The following is a 24,171-nucleotide window of genomic DNA, read 5'->3' on the forward strand; positions in this document are numbered from 1 at the left end:
TTCTAAGAGGGAAATTGATAGCAATACAATCCTACCTCAAGAAACAAGAAACATCTCAAATAAACAACCTAACCTTACACCTAAAGTAATTAGAGAAAGACGAACAAAAAATAACCCCAAAGTTAGCAGAAGGAAAGAAATCATAAAGATCAGATCAGAAATAAAGGAAAAAGAAATGAAGGAAACAATAGCAAAGATCAATAAAACTAAAACCTGGTTCTTTGAAAAGATAAACAAAATTGATAAACCACTAGCCAGACTTATCAAGAAAAAAAGGAAGAAGACTCAGATCAACAGAATTAGAAATGAAAAAGGAGAAGTAACAAATGACACTGCAGATATACAAAGAATCATGAAAGATTACTACAAGCAACTATATGCCAACAAAATGGACAACCTGGAAGAAATGGACAAATAGTTAGAAAAGTACAAACTTATGAGACTGAAGCAGGAAGAAATAGAAAATATAAACAGACTAATAACAAGCACTGAAATTGAAACTGTGATTAAAAATCTTCCAACAAGTATAAGCCCAAGACCAGATGTCTTCACAGGCAAATTCTATCACATTTAGAGAAGAGCTATCACCTATGCTTCTCAAACTCTTCCAAAGTATAGCAGAGGGAGGAACACTCACAAACTCATTCTATGAGGCCACCATCACTCTGATACCAAAACCAGACAAAGATGTCACAAAGAAAGAAATCTACAGGCCAATATCACTGATGAACATAGATGCAAAAATTCTCAACAAAATACTAGCAAAAAGAATCCAACAACACATTAAAAGAATCACACACAATTATCAAGTGGAGTTTATCCCAGGAATGCAAGGATTTTTCACTATATGCAAATCAAACAGTGTGATACACCATATAAACAAACTGAAGGATGAAAACCATTTGATGAACTCAATAGATGCAGAGAAAGTTTTCAACAAAATTCAACACCATTTATGATAAAAACTCTCCAGAAAATAGGCATAGAGGGAACTTACCTCAACATAATAAAGGCCATATATGACAAATCCAGAGCCAACATCATTCTGAATGGTGAAAAATTGAAACCATTTCCTCTAAACTCAGGAACAAGACAAGGGTGCCCACTGTCACTACTATTATCCAACATAGTTTTGGAAGTTTTAGCCACTGCAATCAGAGAAGAAAAAGAAATAAAGGGAATCCAAATCGGAAAAGAAGAAGTAAAATTTTCACTGATTGTAGATGACATGATACTATACATAGAGTATCCTTAAGATGCTACCAGAAAACTACTAGAGTTAATCAATGAATTTGGTAAAGTAGCAGGATACAAAATGAATGCACAGATATCTCTTGCATTCCTATACACTAATGAGGAAAAATATGAAAGAGAAATTAAAGAAACACTCCCATTTACCATTGCAACAAAAAGAATAAAATACCTAGGCATAAACTTACCTAAGGAAACAAAAGGACTGTTCAGAAAACTATAAGACACTGATGAAAGAAATTAAAGATGATACAAACAGATGAAGAGATATACCATGTCCTTGGATTGGAAGAATCAACATTGTGAAAATGACTCTACTACCGAAAGCAATCTACAGATTCAATGCAATCCCTATCAAACTACCACTAGCATTTTTCACAGAACTAGAACAAAAAATTTCACAATTTGTATGGAAACACAAAAGGCTCCAAATAGCCAAAGCAATCCTGAGAAAGAAAAATGGAACTGGAGGAATCAGGCTTCCTGACTTCAGACTATACTACAAAGCTACTGTAATCAAGACAGTATGGTAAAAAAAAAAAAAAAAAAAAGACAGTATGGTACTGGCACAAAAACAGAAATATAGATGAATGGAACAGGATAGAAAGCCCAGAGATAAACCCACGCACATATGGTCACCTTATCTTTGACAAAGGAGGAAAGAATATACAATGGAGAAAAAACAGCCTCTTCAATAAGTGGTGCTGGGAAACTGGACAGCTACATATAAAAGAATGAAAATAGAACACCCCCTAACACCATACACAAAAATAAAGTCAAAATGGATTAAAGACTTAAATGTAAGGCCAGACACTATCAAACTCTTAGAGGAAAACATATGCAGAACACTCTGTGACAAAATTCACAGCAAGATCCTTTTTGTCCCACCTCCTAGAGGAATGGAAATAAAAACAAAATTAAACAAATTGGACCTAATGGAACTTAAAAGCTTCTGCACAGCAAAAGAAACCATAAACAAGATGAAAAGACAACCCTCAGAATAGGAGAAAATATTTGCAAATGAAGCAAATGACAAAGGATTAATGTCCAAAATTTACAAGCAGCTCATGCAGCTCAATATCAAAAAAACAAACAACCCAATCCAAAAATGGGCAGAAGATCTAAATAGACATTTCTCCAAAGAAGATATACAGGTTGCCAAAAAACACATGAAAGGATGCTCAACATCATTAATCATTAGAGAAATGCAAATCAGAACTATAGTGACGTATCACCTCACACCAGTCAGAATGGCCATCATCAAAAAGTCTACAAACAATAAATGCTAGAGAGAGTGTGGAGAAAAGGGATCCCTCTTGCACTGTTGGTGGGAATGTAAATTGATACAGCCACTATGGAGAATAGTATGGACGTTCCTTAAAAAACTAGAAATAAGACTACCATGTGACCCAGCAATCCCACTACTGGGCATATACTTGCGAAAACCATAATTCAAAAAGAGTCATGTACCACAATGTTCATTGCAGCACTATTTACAATAGCCGGGATATGGAAGCAACCTAAGTGCTCACTGACAGATGAATGGATAAAGAATATGTGGCACATAAATACAATGGAATATTACTCAGCCATAAAAAGAAACGAAATTGAGTTATTTGTAGTGAGGTGGATGGATCTGGAGTCTGTTATACAGAGTGAAATATGTCAGAAAGAGAAAAACAAATGCCATATGCCAACACATATATATGGAATCTAAAAACAAAAAATGGTTCTGATGAACCTAGGGGTAGGACAGGAATAAAGATGCAGACGTAGAGAATGGACTTGAGGACACAGGGAGGGGCAAGGATAAGCTGGGATGAAGTGAGAGAGTAACATTGACATATATACACTACCAAATGTAAAATAGAGAGCTTGTGGGAAGCTGCTGCATAGCACAGGGCGATCAGCTCAGTGCTTTGTGACCACCTAGAAGGGTGGGTTAAGGAGGGTGGGAGAGAGATGCCAGAGGGAGGGGTATGGGGATATATGTGTACTTATAGCTGATTCGCTTTGTTATACAGCAGAAACAAACACAGCATTGTAAAGCAATTATACTCCAATAAAGATGTTAAAAAAAATAAACTGTTAGCATATAATCCAGAAATCACTGTCTTGCTATTTATCCAAAGGAATTTAAATTTTTAACATTACAATTAATATCACATATATGCAAAATACCATAAGAAAATTCTACAAAAAAAATATGCACCAACAAGTTGGGTAACCTAGAATAAACGAACAAATTCCTAGTAATGTACAACCTCCCAGTACTGAATCTTGAAGAAATATAAAATTTGAGCGGAACAATAGCAATTAAAGAGACTAAATTTGTAATCAGAAACCTCCCAACAAAAAGCCCAGGATCAGATGGTTTTACTGGTGAATTCTACAAAAAAATTACAGAAGAATTAATGCCAATCCTTTTCAAACTATTCCAAAAAATTAAAGAGGACTAACACTTCCAAACTCATTATGCAAGGCCAGCATTACCCTAAATTAGTGCCAGATAAGAACAGTAGAAGAAAAGAAAATGACTGGCCAGTGACTCTGATGAATATAGATGCAAGAAGTTTTAACTAAAACACTAGCAAATTGAATTCAATGGTATATTTAAAAAATCATACACTATGATCAAGTGGGATTTATTCCTGGGAAGCAAGAATAGTTCAAAATACAAAAATCAATAAATGTGATACACAACATTAATTGAATGAAAGAAAAATCATATGATCAGAGGGAGATCAAGATGGTGGTGCAGGGGGATGCAAAACTCACCTCCTCCCACAAACTCATCAAAAATACATATACATATGGAACAATTCTTACTGAAAACTAACTGGAGACTGGCAGAATGACTCTTATACCACCAAGATTGTAAGAAAGATCCACATGGAATTGGGTAGGAAAGAAAGAGAAGCAATCAGTTTTGGACCTGTGCCCTTGGGTGGTGACTCAGAGGAAAAGGGAGATTACACAGGTAGATATCCTCCTTGGGGCATAAGCAGTTTGAGCCACACATTGGATGCCCAAGTTCTGGGTACTGACACAAGGAAGATGAGCCCCTGGCTGATTGGAGGGCTAGTAGTACTAACAGAAGGGTTGTGGGAAACCTGGTCTCCAGTCATGAGGAACACATACAAACTGGATTGCTCCCAAAGCAAGGCAGAAAGGGAGGATTGAAAACTGCACCAGAGGCTGGCCATTTACTTGTGACCACAGCATGCACCCCAGCATGGGCTGAGCAAATGTTCCAACTCCACTTACTTCATGAAGCAGCTCCACACTGGGGTGAGGGTTAGGCTGTGAGACATAGAGGCAGCTCAGACCCAAAAGGGCATCTGAGCAGGGTGTGTCAGCCACTACTCGCACTTACACAGGTGGCACATAAGAGGCAGTCTGGATCTCTGATGGTGGCTGGACCAGCACAGCCCAAGCCTGATTACACTGAGAACCCACTCCAGCCACTCTTACTCTAGTGCTGCTCCCTTCTGGAGTGAGGATGATGGTGCTGAGATAGGGTGAGCACACATTTGAAGGGAACTGAGGTGGCTCAGACTCTACCTTATGGTCTTCTGCTCCAGGATCTTGGGACAAGACTCTGCCCCAGATAGTGCAGTGAAAGCCACTGAGCATAGGAGAATCTCCTGCTCACACCTGGCTAAGGCCCTACCTCCTCCATCTCCACCTGACTTCCTACTAAGGTGATAGCTGCCAGCAGACCCTTAGGAAAGATGATTGTGGTCATGTCAAATCCAGCTCTCCCACCAAAACCACTGGGCACACACAGACTATACAGTAACATTCTCATATAAGGAAACCTCTTATAAAGGTTATAAACCTCTTATCTTTAAAGACCACAATAGATAACTTTCACTAATTTCATAGAGATAGAAAAAGTTAAGTAAAATGAGAAGACAGAGTAATTAGTCAAAATTGAAAGAGCAAGAGAAAATCCCTGGGAAAAAAACAAATAGAACAGATATAGACAATTTACCAGATAAATAATTCAAAGCATTAGTAACAAGAATGCTAGCTGAATTAGGGAAAAGAATAGATGAACATAGTGAGAATTTTAACAAGGAACCAGAAAGTATATAAAAAGAACTAGTCAGAACTGAAGAATACAATAATCAAAATGAAAAACACACTAGATGGAATGAATAAGATAGAATAATGACTCACCCAATTGGAACAGCCAAAAGAAAAATAAATTTTAAAAAATTAGATCAAGTTCAGGGAATCTCTGGAATAACATCAAGCATACCAACATTTGCATTTAGTAGTCCCAGAAGGAAAATAAAGAGAGAAGGTGTCAAAAACATATTAATGAAATTATGGCTGAAACCTTCCCAAACCTGAAGAAAGAAACAGAAGCACAGAGGGTCTCAAAAAGATGAAACCGACAAGACCAACTGCAAGACATATCACAATTAAAAATGCAAAGTTAAAGATGAAGAGAAAATTCTAAAATCAGCAAGAGAAAAACAAACTGTCATAGACAAGGGAACAAACATAAAAGTATAATCTGATTTTTCTGCAGAAAATTTTCAGGCCAGAAGGGAGTGGCATGACATATTTGAACTGCTGAATGGGAAAAACCAGCAACCCAGGATACTCTAACCAGCAAGATTATCATTTAGAATTGAAGGAGGGATGAAGAACTTCTCAGAGAAGCAAAACCTAAAATAGTTTATCAATACCAAACTGATCCTAAAAGAAATGGTAAAGGGTCTTCTCTCAATGGAAAAGAAAAGGCTTTAACAAAAAGTAAGTATTTATAAGAGAGGAAAAATAGCACTAGTAAAGGCAAATGTATAATAATGGCTAAGGGTCAACCACTTAATTAAACTAGTATGAAGAATAAAACACAAAAAATGTAAAATCAACTATAACTACAACAAGCAGTAAAAGGAAAAGCATGACAATGTAAAATATGATATCAAAAACAAAATGTGGGGGAGGGAAGTAAAAATTGTAGATTGTTTAGACTGTGTTTGAACTTAAAGGACCACCTGTCTAAAACAAATAGATATAGTTACATGTCAACATACATAAACACCATGGTAACAACAAATCAAAAAGCTACAAGAGATACACAAAAATAATAGAGAAAGGAACACTAGCATACTACTAGAGAAAATCATCAAACCGTAGGCGAAAAAACAAAAGAAGAAGAAAATAACATGGAATAACTACAAAAACAATGAGAAACAAATAATAAAATGTCAATAAGTACATAGCTAACAATAATTGCTTTAAAAATCAGTGGAGTAAGTGCCCTAATCAAAAGATGTAGGGTGGCTGATCGGATTAAAAAAACAAGACCCATGTATGTGCTGCTTACAAGAGACTCCCTTCAGAACTAAACACACACACAGACTGAAAATGAGGGGATGGAAAACAATATTTCATGCAAATGGAAATGACAAGAAATGTGGTAACAATACTCATATCAGACAAAGTAGACTTTAAAACAAGGTCTATAAGAAAAGACAAAAAAGGACATTATATAGTGATAAGGGATCAATGCCAGAAAAGGATATAACTTTTATTAACATATATGCACCTAATACTGGAGCACTTAAATATATAAAACAAATATTAACAGACATAAAAAGAGAAATTGACAAAAATACAGTAACAGAGGCAGACTTTAACACCCCACTTACATCAGGAATAGATAATCCAGACAGAAAATCAATGAGGCAACAGTGGTCTTAAACTACACAATTGAACAGTTGAACTGAATTGATATCTACAGGACATTCCATCTAAAAACAACAGAATACACATTTTTTCAAGTACACATAGAGCATTCTCCAGGATAGATCACATTCCAGGCCACAAAACAACTCTTGCTAAATTTAAGAAAATTGAAATCATTCAAGCATCTTTTCTGATTACAATGCTATGAGACTAGAAATCAAGTATAATAACTGCAAAAAACACAAACACATGGAGGCTAAACAATATGCTACTAAACAACCAATGGATCACTGAAGAAATCAAAGAGGAAATAAAAAAAAAACCTAGAGACAAATAAAAATGAACAAGATGATTCAAAACCTATGGGACACAACAAAAGCAGTTCTAAGAGGGAAGTTTATAGCAATATAAGTTTACCCCAAGGAAAGAAGAAAAATATCAAATAAACAACCTAACCTTCCATCTAAACAAATTAAAAAATTTCAAATAAACAACCTAACCTTCCATCTAAAGGAATTAGAAAAATAAAGCCCAAAGTCAGCAGAAGGAAGGAAATAATAAGGAGCAGAGAGAAATAAATAAAATAGAGACCAAAAAAAAAAAAAGATCAATGTAATCAAGAGCTGCTTTTTTTAAAAAAGATAAACAAAATGGATAAACCTTTAGCCAGGCTCTTAGAAAAAGAGGACCTAAATAAAGTAAATAAGAAATGAAAGAGGAGAAATAACAACCAAAACCACAGAAATACAAAAAATCAAAAGAGAATACTATAAACAGTTATACCAAAGAATTGTACAACATAGAAGAAATGGACTAATTTCTAGAAACATAGAACCTTCCAAATCTGAATCAAGAAGAAATAGAAAATCTGAACAGACAGATCACTAGTAGTGAAAATGAATTTGTAAGGAAAAAATCTCCCAGCAAAAAAAGTCCAGGACCAGACTGCTTCACAGAGGAATTCTAACAAACATACAAAGAAGAGGCAATACCTATTATTCTCAAACTATTCTAAAAAATTGAAGAGACTGGAACACTCCCAAATTCATTCTAGGAGGCCACAATTAGCCTGATACCAAAACCAGACAAAGATACTACAACAAAAGAAAATTACAAGCCAATATCTCTGATGAATATAGATAGATGTAAAAATTCTCAACTAAATATTAACAAAGCAAGTCCAACAATATGTACAAATGATTATACACCATGATCAAGTTGTATTCATTCCTAGGTCACAAAGATGGTTCAACATACGTAAATCAACCAATGTGGTAAGCCACATGAACAAAATGAAGGATAAAAGACATATGATCATCTAAATAGATACAGAAAAATCAGTTGACAAAATTTACCATCCATCCATGATAAAAACTCTCATCAAAGCTGGTATAGAGGGAATATATCTCAACATATTAAAGACCATTAATGAGAAATCCACAGCTAAAATAATGCTCAACAGTGACTTTTCCCTTAAAACGAAGAACTAGACAAAGATGTACATTCTCACTACTTCTAGTTAACATAGTTTGAAGTTCTAGCCACAGCAATTTGACAAGGAAAAGAAATAAAACACATCCAAATTTGAAGAGAAGAAGTAAAACTGTCACTATTTGCAGATAACATAATACTATATATAGAAAACCCTGAAGTCTCCACCAAAAATCTATTAAAAATAATAAATGAATTCAGTAAAATTTTAGAGTACAAAATCAATATACAGAAATATGTTGCTTTTCTACACACTTATAATGAACTATCAGAAAGAAAAAGCAAGAAAACTGTAGCTTTAAAATTGCATCAAAAAGAATAAAATACCTAGGAATAAACTTAACCAAGGAGGTGGAAGAACTATACTCTGCAAAACTATAAAATGTTGATGAAGGAATTTGAAAATGAGACAAAGAAATGGAAAGATATTCCATGTTCTTGGATTGGAAGAATTAATATTGTTAAAATGGCATATTACCCAAAGCAATCTACAGGTTTAATGCAATCTCTATCAAAATACTCATGGCATTTTCCACTGAACTAGAACAAATAATCCTAAAATGCCTGTGGAACCACAAAAGTCCCCAAATTGCCAAGTCAATCTTGAGAAAAAAGAACAAAGCTAGAGGTATCACTCTCCCTGACTTTAGATTATATTACAAAGCTACAGTAATCAAAAAAGCATGGCACTGGAACAAAAACAGACCCATAGATCATTGGAACAGAATAGAGAGCCCATAAGTAAACCCATGCACCTATGGCCAATTAATCTACGACAAAGAGGCAAGAATATACAATGAATAAAAAACATTCACCTCAATAAGCGGTGCTGGGAAAACTAGAGAGCTACATGTAAAAGAATGAGATTAGAACACTTCCTCACAACATATACAAAAATGAACTCAAAATGGATTAAAGACCTAAGTGTAAGATGAGAAAACATAGAACTTCTAGAAGTAAACATGGGCAGTACACAATTTGACATAAACCATATCAATATTTTTTGGGATCTGTCTCCAATTGGGAAATAAATAAAAGCAAAAATAAACAAATGGAACCTAATTAAAATTAAAAGTTTTGTTTATAAAAATGAAACCATTGACAAAACGAAAAGCCAATCAATGGAATGGGAGAAAATATTTGCAAATGATATGACTGACAAGGGGTTAGTATCCAAAATACATAAACAACTCATACAACTCAATATCAAAAAAACCCAAATAACACAATAAAAATTGGCAGAATACCTGAATAGACTTTTTTTCCCAAAGAAAACATACAGATAGCTAATAGGTACATGAAAATGTGCTTAACATGGCTAATTATTGGAGAAATTTAAGTCAAAAATCAAGATCACCTCACACCTCTCAGAATGTCTATCATCAAAAATCTAAAAATAACAAATGTTGGGGAGGATGAGGAGGAAGGGGATTCCTTGTACACTGTTGGTAAGAATGTAAGTTGGTGTAGCCACTAAGGAAAAAAGTGTGGCGATCCCTCAATAAAATAAAAATAGAACTAACATGTCATCCAGCAATTTTACTCCTGGGTATATATCCACAAAAACCAGAAACACTAATTCAAAAAGATACATGTACCCCAATGTTAATAGCAGCACTATTTACAATAGCCAAGATATGGAAGCCACCCAAGTGCCCATCAACAGATGAACTGAAAAGATGTGGTGTGCATATGTGTGTGTGTGTGTGGAATATTACTCAGCCATAAAAATATAATGGAATTCTGCCATTTACAGCAACATGGATGGATCTAGAGAAGAATATGTTTAGTGAAATAAGTCAGAGAAAGACAAATACTTTATGATATCACTTATATGTGGAATCTAAAAAGTAATACACACTAATGTAGATGCAAAACAGAAACAGCCTCACAGACGCAGAAAACAAACTAGTGGTACCAGATGGGAGAGAGAAGGGGGAGGGGCAAGTTAGGTGTATGGAATTAAGAGATACAAACTACTATATATAAAATATATAAGCTCAGGAAATTATAGCAATTATCTGTAATAATTTTTAATGGAGTTAAATCTATAAAAATACTGGATATGTTATGTATAATGCAAGCATTAATAAAGAGAAAGCTACTGTAGCTATACTAGTATCAGACAAAATCGACTACAAGATCAGAAGTATTTCTAGAGATAGAGACATTTCATACTGATATAGTTGTCAGTACTCCAAGTATATGTCATAACTAAACTGTATGCATCAATAAGTTTCAAAATGTATGCAAAAAAATTATAGATCTAAAAGTAGGAATAGACACATCCAAAATCTTTGTGAAAATATTTTATACACTCCTCTCAAGGCTGATGGACATATATCAACCATGCACCCATAAATGGACATATATCAACAATGCACCTATAAATGAATGAAGTCACATTATTTTCAATTGCTCATGGAACACTGATTGAAATTTATCATGTGTTAATCCATTAAAAAAATTCCAAAAAATTTCAAAATGGAAATCAATTTAAGCACAACAGAATTCAACTACACATCCAGTAGAAGAGGCAAAATGAAGAGATATCAGTTTTAGTGAGACTATGAATGTAATAGATTCTCATATACTTCTGGTGGGATTGTGTATTGGTGTAACCACTTTTTAAAACTATTTTACAGTGGATAGTAAAGTTGTACACATTCATACTTATTGATCCAGTAATTCAACTACTAGATATATACCCAACAGAAATACATGTATAAGCTCCTTTATATGTAATGTGTCATTTTTATATGTAAGTTTTAAAGATTTTTTATTTGTCATTACTATTCAGTTTTTTTATTATGATGTGTTCTTGGGACTTATTTTTTTGTTTTGTTTTTCAGCTTCTTGGTTTATGTCTTTCACCAAAAAATTTTAGGTGCCAATTCTTCAAATATTTTTTTCTGCACCACACATTTCTGTGTTGGGTGGTCTATAGCTGGTGTATTAAATTAAGAATATGAAGACAGGGACTTCCCTGGTGGCCCAGTGTTTAAGAATCCACCTCCAATGCAGGAGATGCAGGTTCAATCCCTCGTTGGGGAACTAAGATCTCACATGCCATGGGGCAACTAAGCCCGTGTGCCACTACTACTGAGCACACAGGCCACAACTATAGACCCCAAATGCCACAACTACAGAGTCCACACTCCCTGGATCCAGCATGCCACAACCACAGAACCCACGTACTCTGGAGCCAGCATGCCACAACTAGAGAGAAATCTGTGTGCCGCAATGAGGAGCATGCACACTGCAATGGAGGATCCCACAAGCCGCAACAAAGATCCCACGTGCTGCAACCAAGACCCAACGCAGCCAAAAAATAAATAAAATAAAAATAATAAAAACAAACAAACAAACAAACAAAAGAATATGAAGACAATGGCCTGCTGAATAAGGAGGTACAAGCTACCCACATGGTGTTGGCAGGTAGCTCCCTCAGTGTCCAATTTCCCACTTTTGGGAAGTAAAAACCCCAGGGTCGTTTTGACTGAAGGTGCAGTTTTGAAAACAACCACACAAAGGAAGTCACAAAATTTATTACTTATAAATCCAGTAAATGAATGGGAGACACAATGAGCTGGGGCAAGGCAATCTTCAGTCCCAGGTCATGAGCCAACAGGAGATAAAGAGCAGAGTGTCATTACTTATAACGTGGTTGGGGGCAGAGGTCACTAACTTTTCATGAGCTCAAAGATAAGTGGTTATTTTAAAATGTGCCCTTGAGAAAAGCAAAGCAGGAATTTGTGACAGGAATCCTAATCTCAGGTCCTTATCCAAATGTCCAGACTCTGAGTGTGAGCAGGGTTGTCATACTGTAAAATGCCTAGGCAGCAACTCAAAGTAGCTGTTTTCTCATAACAATTGACTCCATAATGCCTAGACATCATGGGCACTGTCTGGATGGTGGAGATATTAAAAGCCAGTGGCAGAGTTTTGGTCACCCAGCACATGAAACATTTGAGCAAAGCAAAAATGTCAGTTAACAACATCAATAGACAAACAAACAATAGTTTGAATTTCTGTCCATAACCACCCCCCCCCTTTGTTGGGGTCCAGCCAAGAAAATAAATCAAAGCCCTTGGATAAGGTTAAGGTAGGTATTTGATTAAAAACTTGGGTGAGATTATAGAATACTTGTACCTGTTGGGCCATCTTTTGTAAATTTGTCTGAATTTGTCCAGAATTATTAATATACATGGAGTAGGTGGTGCCCTTTACAGCAAGTGTATACACCTCCTTCCTTGGCCAGTAAGTGATCTAAAGCTAAACGGTTATCCAAAACCATCTATGCTAAAAAACCATGTTGTTGTTGCATTAAGACTAGACTTTGGTGTAGTGGCTGACAGTTTGGTGTTTGCCTTAATAATTTGTCATTGTGTGCCCAATGCAGTGGTGACTAGCTCAGTCCCCATGAGGAATAGTAGCAGATCTACTCTCAACATAATGGAGACGAATACCACACTCTCTTTACATAAGGGGCAGAGAGACAGATGGTGGTTCTGTTTAGTGATTTGTAAGGGTAGTCCCAGGGAGACTAAAGTACATTGGTGTGAAGAGACAGGACTCCACCAGAGCTAGCAAGAAGGCAAATGCATTGGAGGTTGAGAAGGAGAAGGAAGAAGTGCACCTAAGGAGAATCATGTATGTGTGACAGCCCTGGGGCACTGGACCTAGTGGATACCAACTATTTGGTTGGAGAAACCAAAGTAAGGTGGGGATCCCCTTGGACAGCTAGGCCATGAGGCCCAAGAGCATGGGGATTGTGCTCATTGGGATGAGGTAGATAAGATCACTGTCTTCTTACACCATATACAAAAATCAACTCAAAATGGATTAAAGACTTGAATTTAAGACTTGAAACCATAAAAATCCTAGAAGGAAATATGGGCAGTACACTCTTTGACACTGGTCTTAGAAATATCTCTCTGGATATGCCTACACAGGCAAGGGAAACAGAAACAAAAATAAACAATTCGGACTACATCAAACTAAAAATCTTCTGCACAGCAAAGGAAACCATCAATAAAACAAAAAGACAACTTACTGAATGAGAGAAAATATTTGCAAGTGATAAGGGATTAATATTCAAAATATATAAAAATCTCATACAACTCAACAATTAAAAAACCAAGCAACCTCATTAAAATGAGTGGAGAAGCTGAACTGACATTAATCTAAAGACATTCAGATGGCCAATAAGCACATGAAATGGTGTTCAACATCACTAAATATTAGGAAAATGCAAATCAAAACCACAATGAGATATCACTTCATGCTTGTTAGACTGGCTATTATCAAAAAGGTAAGAAATAACAAGTGTTGGTGAGGATGTGGAGAAAAGGGAACCCTCACAGACTGTTGATGGGAATATAAATTGGTGCAGCCATTACAGAAGACAGTATGGAGATTCATCAAAAAGCTAAGAATAGAATTGCCATCTAATCCAGCTATCCCACTTCTGGGTATTTATCCAAAGAATATGAAAACACTAATTCAAAAAAATATATGTACCCCTATATACATTGCAGCATCATTTACAATAGCCAAGATATGTGCCCATTAATGGATGAATGGATAAAGAACATGTAATCATATATATATATATATATATATATATATATATATATATATATATATATATAAAACATTGTCATAAAAAACATGTTATGTTATCTTGCCATTTGTGTCAACATGGATGGACCTTGAGGATATTACACTAAGTGAAATAAGTTAGACAGAGAAAGACAATACTATATGATTTCATTTATATGTGGAATATAAAAAAACAAACAAAATAATAAAATAAATGAACAAACTAAAACAAACAAAAAAACCAAGTAGGTAGATACAGAGAACAGAGTAGTGGTTACCAGAGGGGAAGGGGTAGGGGTGGGATGGGGGGAGGTGAAAAAGATTAAGGGGATTAGTTGCATGGTGATGGATGGAAATGAAAGTTTTGGTGGTGAGCATGCCATAGGGTACACAGAAGTAGAAATATAATGTTGTACAAATGAAAATTATATAAAGTTAGAAACCAATGTTACCTCATAAAAATTAATTTTTAAAAAAAGAGTTAGTAGCTGAGAACTTCCTTAATCTTAGGAGAGGTATGCATATCTAGGTACAAGAAGCTCAAAGGAAGTCAAGCAAGATCAATCCAAAGAAGATTATATCAAGACACATTAAAATCAAAATTTTAAAATCAAAGACATAGAATTTTTAAAGCAGCAAGAGAAAATTCATCACAGAAAAGTGAACCCTCATAGGGCCAAAAGAGTATTTTTCTGCAGAAACATTGCAAACCATTAGGGAGTGGAATAATATATTCAAAGTACTAAAAGAAAAAAATGCCAACAAAGAACAGTATATCCAGCAAAACTCTCCTTCAGAAACAAGGAGAGAGTCACAGACTTAGAAAACAAACTTATGGTTACCAAAGGGGAAAGGTTGGAGGGGGATAAATTAGAAGTTTGGTACTACATATACACATTACTATGTATAAAATAGATAATCAACAAGGATACAGCACAGGGAACCCTACTCAATATTCTGTAATAACCTAAGTGGGAAAAGAATCTGAAAAAGAATAATTATATGTATATATAATTGAATAACTTTGCTGTACACCTGAAACTAACACTACATTGTAAATCAACTATACTCCAATATAAAATAAAAATTAATAAGTGAAATAAGGAGAGATAAAGACATTCCTAGACAAATAAAAGCTAATGGAGTTCACCACAACTAGACCTGCCTTGAAGGTAATGCAAATGGGAGTCCTTCAAATTTGAATGAAAAGATGCTAAGTCACAACATGAAAACATATCAAAGTATAAAACTCACTGGTAAAGATAAATATATAATCAAATTTAGAATACCCTAATAATGTAACAGTGGTATGTAATAATTTTCATTATCTAGCATAAAAGTTAAAAGACAATAATTTAAAATAACTATAGGTATTATTTTGTCTTGTTTGGTTGCTTTTCTTTGTTTCCACATTTTCTCACTTCTCTGATTAAATTCATTCTTTGGAACTCAGGGAAGGCTTAGAAGGCTAAAGTTTTTCTACAAACAAGAGGCAGGGGACACAGGGGTCTGTCCCTGGGAAGGCCTCATAGAGCCCTGATAGGTTTCAATCCCTGCTTTACTTTGATACTCCTCAATCCTGAGGGGAGCAAGGGCAACAACTGCTCTGGCTACTTCTTGCTGAATGGGGGCAAAATCAATTTTTCAAGATTAGAAGAGAGGAAGTCATTGACTTTCATTTCAAAGAATTCTTGAGTCCCAGGCTTAGCATCAATATTTTTTATTATGAAAACATTACCTCTCTCTTTGATTGCTTTGTCACAGCCCCTGGAAAAACATTTGAAAATTAGTAGACATATTGCAATAAGGATAATGATCAAAATTCACCCTGTAGTATTCCCCAAAAGAGTTCACCTATTCGAGATGGCAACCAGGAAAAAATGTTTTGAAGTGGGTCCTCTTTACATATATTTTGTAACCAAGTAGGCTTTTGATTTATTCTATTTATTTGGGTTTCAACATATCCAAGGGCATTTTATATAGAACAGGAGCTACTGGCCACTATACTGGCCAGTATATTTCTTTTTTTCTTTGCTAAAATATAACTTAAAGTAATTTTATTGTCTAGTACTATTCCAGCTAAAGAATCTAGCGCCCTCTGTTGAAAGGCTATGGCCTGAGTTGTATCATTTGCCACTACTATTCATAAAGTAAGAGAAAGGTTTCATAGTTATAAGAGGAGACCTTGAGACCATAAGGTTGCAGTTGACAGCTGCTAGCAGATATTGTTTTGAGAATGCCTGGTGGTGTCCTTGAGTCTTATACAGTTCAAAAAATTCAAGTTCTCAGTAATACAGGAACATGTTTGAAACCACATTCACAATGGCCACCCAGCTTCATTTTCATGCCTGAACCACAGTTACTTCATCTGGACTTTTAAATGAATTTTTTTCAATGGTTAAAGCAGATGCACAATGTATGTTTGCCAGGCCACAAAGGAGGCTGTTCTGGTTTAGGTTAAATCATGTATAAGCCAGAATGACTTCCCCCTACTTCAATATGGAACATTTTCTCCATCATTTTCTCCTTTTGATTGCAAATCTTTCAATAGAGAGCATTGATGATCAAAACATTTGTCCCTTGGTGCCAGGGCTGTTGTTGCCTACCCTGGGTCCATCGTGTCTCTTGGTGCTAAGCCTGCTTTTTGTTTACAAACATTTGCCTAGTTATTCATGTTGGGGGAAAACTAATCAGACATAGTGAACAAGCACAGAGGTATGCTAATGGGGAAATATTTTATAGGCTATACATTTTATCAGTTATACAGAATTGTCACAAAACATTGTGCATATGCTTTTAGCAGTAGACTTAAAGCAAGCAGTAATACTTGTCATGAATAGCTATACTCTATGACAATTTTACTAGAGAATGTTCTTTCCATCCTGCACATCAGAGCAAAAGTTTAGCTAGAAGTAAAACAATAACTTTCAGTTTGATAGGAAGATAAACATTTGGTAAACTGTTCAAATGAATTAATAGGATGGGTCTCACATGTGTGGTCCATATTCTTGGGTCAGCTGTGTACAATTGCTGTCTTCTCATTCTGGTGTGGCTGTTTTGGGGGGTCAGAAGTCCTTTCTATAGATCAGTCCAAGGTAGAGGCCCTTCTCAAGTGGTAAATATGAATTCAGGAGTCAATTCCCTTCAATTTTACTGTTCATGAACTACTTAAGAATACCTGATGAGGATCCCTTTAGCTAGGTTGGAGACAGTCCTTTAAAGGATGTCTTTTCCAGGATTCATAATCCCCTGGTTGCATGTTATGGAGCATCTGATCTTCATCCAAAGATAGATTACAGTGATAGGCTTAAGAAACAAACATAAAATGTCTTTTAACAATTCAATTAAACTTTACAATAATATAACATAACAGCAAGGAGCTACCTGGGAAGTGAGTCTTAGGCAGTAAATACAGACCTCAATTAACAAAACTAGAATTTAATATTCACCAAAACATAATATTTTCCTCTCTAAAATTACCCTCATTTCTACCAAATATAGCCAAATTAAGACTAATTATTTGCAAAATATTTCTGGTTAATTGATCATATAGGCTCTTTTAAATTGGCTATGCTGGAACTTTTCATAAGGGATCTCAGATTGAACTTTTATAAAAGGCCTTTCAAGCCCAGGAAATTTATGTCAAGGACTTGCCATTATATTTTACCTGTAATATCTATAGATATGGGTGAATCCTTCTCTTCTTGAGGTCCCCAAAATGTCTTGAGATTCCTGTACCTGTCAGGATGTGAACGTTCTTATTAACCTGATAAGGCTTCTGGGAACCTAAGAGTTTCTAATTTCTGGAGGGATTAGGTAGAGAGAAGAGATAAATGTTTCAATTCTGCTTACAAAGGTATAATTCACCAAGTTGCTGTGAGTCATAATTAGTTTGAAGGGAAAGGTTTCCTTATATCTGGAAAACACAGATTAAAAGGCAGTAATATTTCAGACAAAAAATATGAAAATTCTAACTGTGTTCATCAGTTCACTCAGTCATATGTAACTAATCCTTGATCTTAATCTTTTATTAACAGCTTTATGAAACCATCAGGGTTTCTGTTAGAATTCTTTAATTTGTTACTCAGTTCAGCAGTATGATCTGAAAGTTATCAGAAACTTGTACTTGGCAAAAAGTCCCTTCTAGGAATCTTCTTGAAGATGAAGCATTTTTGCAAAAGCATCAGAGTGAAATAATAACTGTCTGTGAATGACAAAAAAATTAAAAGCCACGGTTAGAGATCTGATTACAAAGCAATTGACAAAGAAGCTTAACCAACATTTTAACATTTAACATACATTTTAAGATAATAATGAGAACTATGACTGATAACATTATACCAGGACAGATCAAAATTTTAGAAATTTTATATAGAACATTTATGTTAATGACATTTATCCATAGAGTATAAACTAAGAATGTTTATCATCAGTTATCTGACTATTTTCCCCATGTAGTTTAACATACCAAATAATGGTAATTAGTTTAATATTTCTCTCTGAGATGCCTCAAGGACCCTCTGAAGCATACCAAAGTTAGCTAGAGGTCAAAAGAACTTCAATTTAGAATTTTATCTAAAGCAGCTCAGTAGTCTAAGAAAATTTTGTTCTCTTGACATGGAGATAAAACCAAACTCCAGTCTTACTTTTAATAACAAAATTTATTTTCTTAATTAAATTAAATCTAATCTTAGGCAGTCTTGACCATGAATAAAACTCTTTTCTCAAGGTTTCTTTTCCACAAACCTTCTACAGCTCTCTGTATACATATTAGCTTTTCCCTTATTTTTTTCTCATTTAGAAATAACCAGCCTCAGGAAAAATTACTTTCTTTTCCCTTAACAAAAATATTTCCATTCCTTATATCTTCTCTTACTGAAAACATATATCCTACTTCCTTTCTGTATTAAAATGCTTCCCTTATTATTTCTAGTAGCTTTAATTACATATATATTACAATTTTTAAACCTTAAAAACAATAATCTCTAGTGAAAGCTAAGAGGCAAGCAATTGTGAACTGTTTATCATACCAGTATTTTCTGATTGGCAAACTTATGAACATATTCTATAACCTCTAAAAACATATATTTTCTCACAGCATAATTTCTTTCCTCAATATGGTATAAGATATGTGTCTAATAAATGCAAACATCTTTAGTTTTTCTCTCATAAGAAAACAAAAGCAGGTAAACTTAGACTTGTCTAGCAATCAGTGTTCCAATATTTTATCTTAATTAAAAGTGATCTAGACCTCAATGGATTCCCATCATTTAAATTAATTTAGCAAAATTCTAAGTTTTCAAGTTACCAAAAGTCTGGAAAAATCAAAATGTAATTATTCCTAAAGAGTTCACCTAAAAGCTTCTATCCCATTTATCTCTATTTCATTAGTTATGACAATACCATTTTACCAGGTTAAGACAAAATGAATAAAACTAATAATTCTCTAGCCAAGCTCAACAAGAGAAAAGGAGAGAAGACACAAATTGTGAACAAGAGGAATGAAAAAGGAGAGAGCATCACTGATCCTATAGTATTATGCTTAATAAAAGAACACCCTTAACAATACTATGTTAAATAGACAACTTAGTTAAAATGGATCTATTCTTTGAAAGATACAAACTACCAAAAACTGATTCAGTTAGAAATAGATAGAAGAATTATGTCAACAAGATAGCAGAATAGGAGTTTTCTACAATCTTCCACCCAAAGGACACAGATTTTGACTACCCATGGATGAGAGTACGTTTATAGGAGTCCAGAGGAGAAGTTCCAGCACACTGTTGGAACAAAAAGTCTGAGATTGAACACAATGAGGAGGGTAAGAGTATCACTTTCACTTTACCTACATTACCTCTTCCCCAACTCAGCACAGCTCAGTGACAAAATAGAGTCCCTCAACCTGTGATTCCCCCCATGGGGGATCTGAGAGATTGGTGAGGGAGCACCTAGCTTTCCCAATGGCATAGTACACTGCCAAAGAGGTCTAACTCCTTATCACCCCATCCAGAATGCTGAGGTAATCTGCATATCTTAGGGGTGAGGTGAAACTGGGCGCACAGCATCCAGGGCTTGGAACTCATAAGAGAAACAAAGATCCTATTAACTGTTTCACAAACTGTATCAGGAAACATGCCCTTGAGCTGCTGGGGATGCTTCACTTGAGGTTACCCCACGACTGATGCACAGGCACCCCCAATGCTCCACTAACCTCAAACAGATAACATGTCCCTGTGGGCAACTCTCTATATGCACCCCCATGAGCAGGGAGTGTGAGTCTTTGCAGATGGTGTGAGTATGAGTGCCTGCAGGAAGTGAGCCCAAACCAGCAGGGTTGGAAGAAAGCACACAAACTTGGGCATTCATCACAGCTATACAGGAAGCAAACAGGAGACTGTCAGCACTCAGTCTGATATTTCAGAATTGAGAAAAGACATACAAACTTAAGGATTCACAAGAAGTGTGGAGTAGCCACATTCATAGATAAGGTCTGAGAAAGCTTCAGAATCCCTAGCAGGCTGACAGATAAATATATTTCTCTCACAAAGCCAGTCAGTAAAGATTGGAGGAGGCAACTATAGTCTCAAATGCAAAGACTTCATGGAACATGAAAAATCAAGGAAACATGACACTACCAATGGAACACCATAATTCCCCAATAAGTGACCCTCAAAAACTAGAGATCTTATGACTTGCCTGACAGAGAATTCAAAGTAACTGTTTTTGGGAAACTCAGTGATCTACAAGAAAAGACAGAAAGACAACTTAAGAAAGTCAGGGAAAAATACATGAAGAGATGAGAAGTTTAACAGGGGTATAAAAAAATAAAAAGTAATAAACAGAAATTCTGGAGCTGGAAAATACAATAAATGAAATGAAAAATGCACTTGAGAACAATAATCACAAAATGGATCCAGCAAAAGAAGGAATCTAACTTTGAAGTAGAAGACAGACCTTTTGAAATTATCAATACAGAGGATGACAAAGAAAAAGGAATGAAAAAGAGTGAAGAAAGCCTACATGAACTATGGGATACCAACAAGAAAAGAAATTTATACATTATGACAATCCCAAAACAGAAGGGATGGAGAAAGGGGAAGAAATATTATTTAAAGAAATAATGGATGAAACTTTCCTAAATCTGGGGAGAAGTGAAAATCCAAGTACATGAAACACCTAGGTTCCCAAACAGATTCAACCCAAAGGATATTCTCAAAGACAAATTGTAATAAAATTGTCTAAAACCAAAGACAAGGAGAGAATTTTGAAAAAAAAATAGAGGAAAAAAAACATCACATACAAGGAAAATCTTTTAAGTATACAAGCGTATTTCTCAACAGAAGTCTTGCAGACCAGGAGAGAGTGGGATGATATACTGAAAGAGCTAAAAGAAAAAAATTGTCAACCAAGAATAAGTTATACCCAGTAAAGTTGTTCTTCAGAACTGAAGGAGAGATAAAGACATTCCCAGACAAACAAAAGTTGAAGGAATTCAACATAACTAGTCATGCCTCACAAGAAAAGCTGAAAGGAACTCATCCAGCTGAAATGAAAGAACACAAATTAGTAACATGAAAGCATATGAAAGTATAAAACACAATGGTAAAAGTAAGTAAATACTCAAACTCAGAATAATCTAAAGTTGTAATGACGGTATGTAAATCACTTACTACTACTCTAAAGGTTAAAAGACAAAAATATCAGGCTTCCCTGGTGGCGCAGTGGTTGAGAATCTGCCTGCCAATGCGGGGGACACGGGTTTGAGCCCTGGTCTGGGAAAATCCCACATGCCGCGGAGCAACTAGGCCCGTGAGCCACAATTACTGAGCCTGTGCGTCTGGAGCCTGTGCTCCGCAACAAGAGAGGCCACGATGTTGAGAGGCCCGCGCACCGCGATGAAGAGTGGCCCCTGGTCGCCGCAACTAGAGAAAGCCCTCGCACAGAAACAAAGACCCAACACAGCCAAAAATAAATAATTAATTAATTAATTAATTTTTAAAAAAAGACAAAAATATTTGGAACTGTACCTAAAATAATATGTTAATAGATACACAATATTAAAAGTATGTGGATTGTAAGGAAAGAGATCAAGATTGTGGAGTAGGACATGGAGCTCACCTCCCCCACATACACACCAAAAATACATTACATGTGGAGCAATTCTCACTGAAAACAAACAGGAGACTGTCAGGAAGACTTATACAACTGAGGCTGTAAGAAAGGTCAACATGGAATCAGGTATAAAGAGAAGAGAAGTGATCAGGTTGGGACCTTCATCCATGGGAGATGACACAGAAAAGGAGGGGTATTACACAGCCTCTGAGATCCTCTCTGGCTAGTGAGCAGTGCAAACCACATATTGGGAACCCCAGCATTGAGGTCCGATACTGGAAAGATGAGTCCCCTTAGCTGGTTTGAGAAACAATGGGACTGACAACAGGGCTGTAAGAAACGTAGACTCCACTCATGAAAAGCACACACTTGTGTGCTTACTTATGAATTAAGGCAGAGGAAGTGGATTGAAACTGCCCGGGACTCTGGCAGGATTCCCAAGACTGACCCAGCATGTGCCCCAGCCCACACCAGCTGCCCACTCCAGACCCTCTTGCTCCATAGTGTAGCTCCACACTAAGGTGAGAGCTGCTGTGGCCAAAAGAAGTGCATGGTTTTGAGGGACAAAGCCAGCTCGGATCTGGCATGGCATCTGAACAGGATGAGGGTGGCCATTGCTGAGGATATATGTGACTTGTGTTTGCATCAAATCCAGATCTCCCACCAAATCCACTGAGCACATTCAGATTGTGTATGGATGCTCCCACATAAAGACGACCCTTCAAGACTACAATAGGTAACAGTTTCACCTAATTTCATAGAGACAGAGAAAGTTTAGCAAAATGAAAAAGCAGAGGAATTGTTCTCAATTGAAAAAGCAAGAGAAAACAGCTGAAAAAGAACTAATGAAACAGAAATAAACAATTTACCAGATAAAGCATTCAAAGCATTTATAATAAGAATGCTAACTGACTTAGGGAAGAGAATAGATGGACACAGTGAGAATTTTAATGAGGAACTAGAAAATATAAAAAAGAACCAGTCAGATCTAAAGAATACAATAACTGAAACGGAAAACACACTAGAAGGAATTAATAGCATACTAGATGATACAGAAGAATGCATAAGTGATCTGGAAGGTAGAATAATGAAAATCACCCAATCATCACAGCAAAAAGAGAAATTAAAAAGAGAATATTTTAAGAGATCTCTGGAATAACATGAAATGTAGCAACATGTGCATTATAGGCGTCCCAGAAGGAGAAGAGGGAAGAAAGGGATGAAAATGGATTTGATGAAATTATGGCTGAAAACTTAGCAAACCTGAAGAAGGAAACAGATATCTAGATACAGGAAGCATAGGGTCCCACCAATATGAACTAAAACAGATCCACAACAAAACATATCATAATTAAAATGGCAAAAGTTAAAGAGAGAATTCCAAAGGCAGCAAGAGAAAAAGTCATATACAAGGGAGCCTCCATAAGGCTATCAGCTGATTTTTCTGCAGGCCAGAATGAAGTGGCATGATATACTTAAAGTGTTGAAAGGGAAAAATCTGCAACCTAGGAATCTCTACACAGCATGATTATCATTTAAAATTGAAAGAGAGATAAGGAACTTAGACAAACAAACACTGAGTTAAACAATATTAACCTACTCTAAAAGAAATGTTAAAGAGTCAGCCATAAAAAGAATGAAATTCTGCCATTTGCAACAACATGGGTGGGCCTCATGGGTATTATGCATAGTGAAATAAGTCAGACAGAGAAAGACAAATACTGCATGTTTTCACTTATATGTGAAATCTTAAAAAATGAAACAAATGAATGGAGGTAACAAAACAGAGACTTACAGATATAGAGAACAAACTAGTGGTTACCAGTGGGGAGAGGGAGGTGGAGAGGGGCAAGTTATGGGACATTAAGAGGTATAAATTACTATGTATAAAATAAATAAGCTACAAAGATATATTGCACAGCACATAGAATAATGCCAATATTTTATAATAACTTTAAATGGAGTATTATCTATAAAAATATTGAATCACTATATTGTACACCT

The 24,171-nt window shown here is 35.6% G+C and overlaps 1 long non-coding RNA gene across 1 annotated transcript in view; it reads left to right on the top strand.

Moving 5' to 3' along the window:
- LOC309620852 overlaps nucleotides 1-24,171 on the top strand; it is a 76,448-nt gene that overhangs the window by 46,155 nt on the left and 6,122 nt on the right. The window contains exon 2 of the long non-coding RNA XR_014239700.1: nucleotides 1-24,171. This exon is cut by the window's right edge and continues 6,122 nt beyond it. This is a non-coding gene — a long non-coding RNA (uncharacterized lncRNA).

Source organism: Balaenoptera borealis (genome assembly GCF_965194805.1).
Source record: "Balaenoptera borealis genome assembly, chromosome: X".
Taxonomy (NCBI): Eukaryota; Metazoa; Chordata; class Mammalia; order Artiodactyla; family Balaenopteridae; genus Balaenoptera; species Balaenoptera borealis.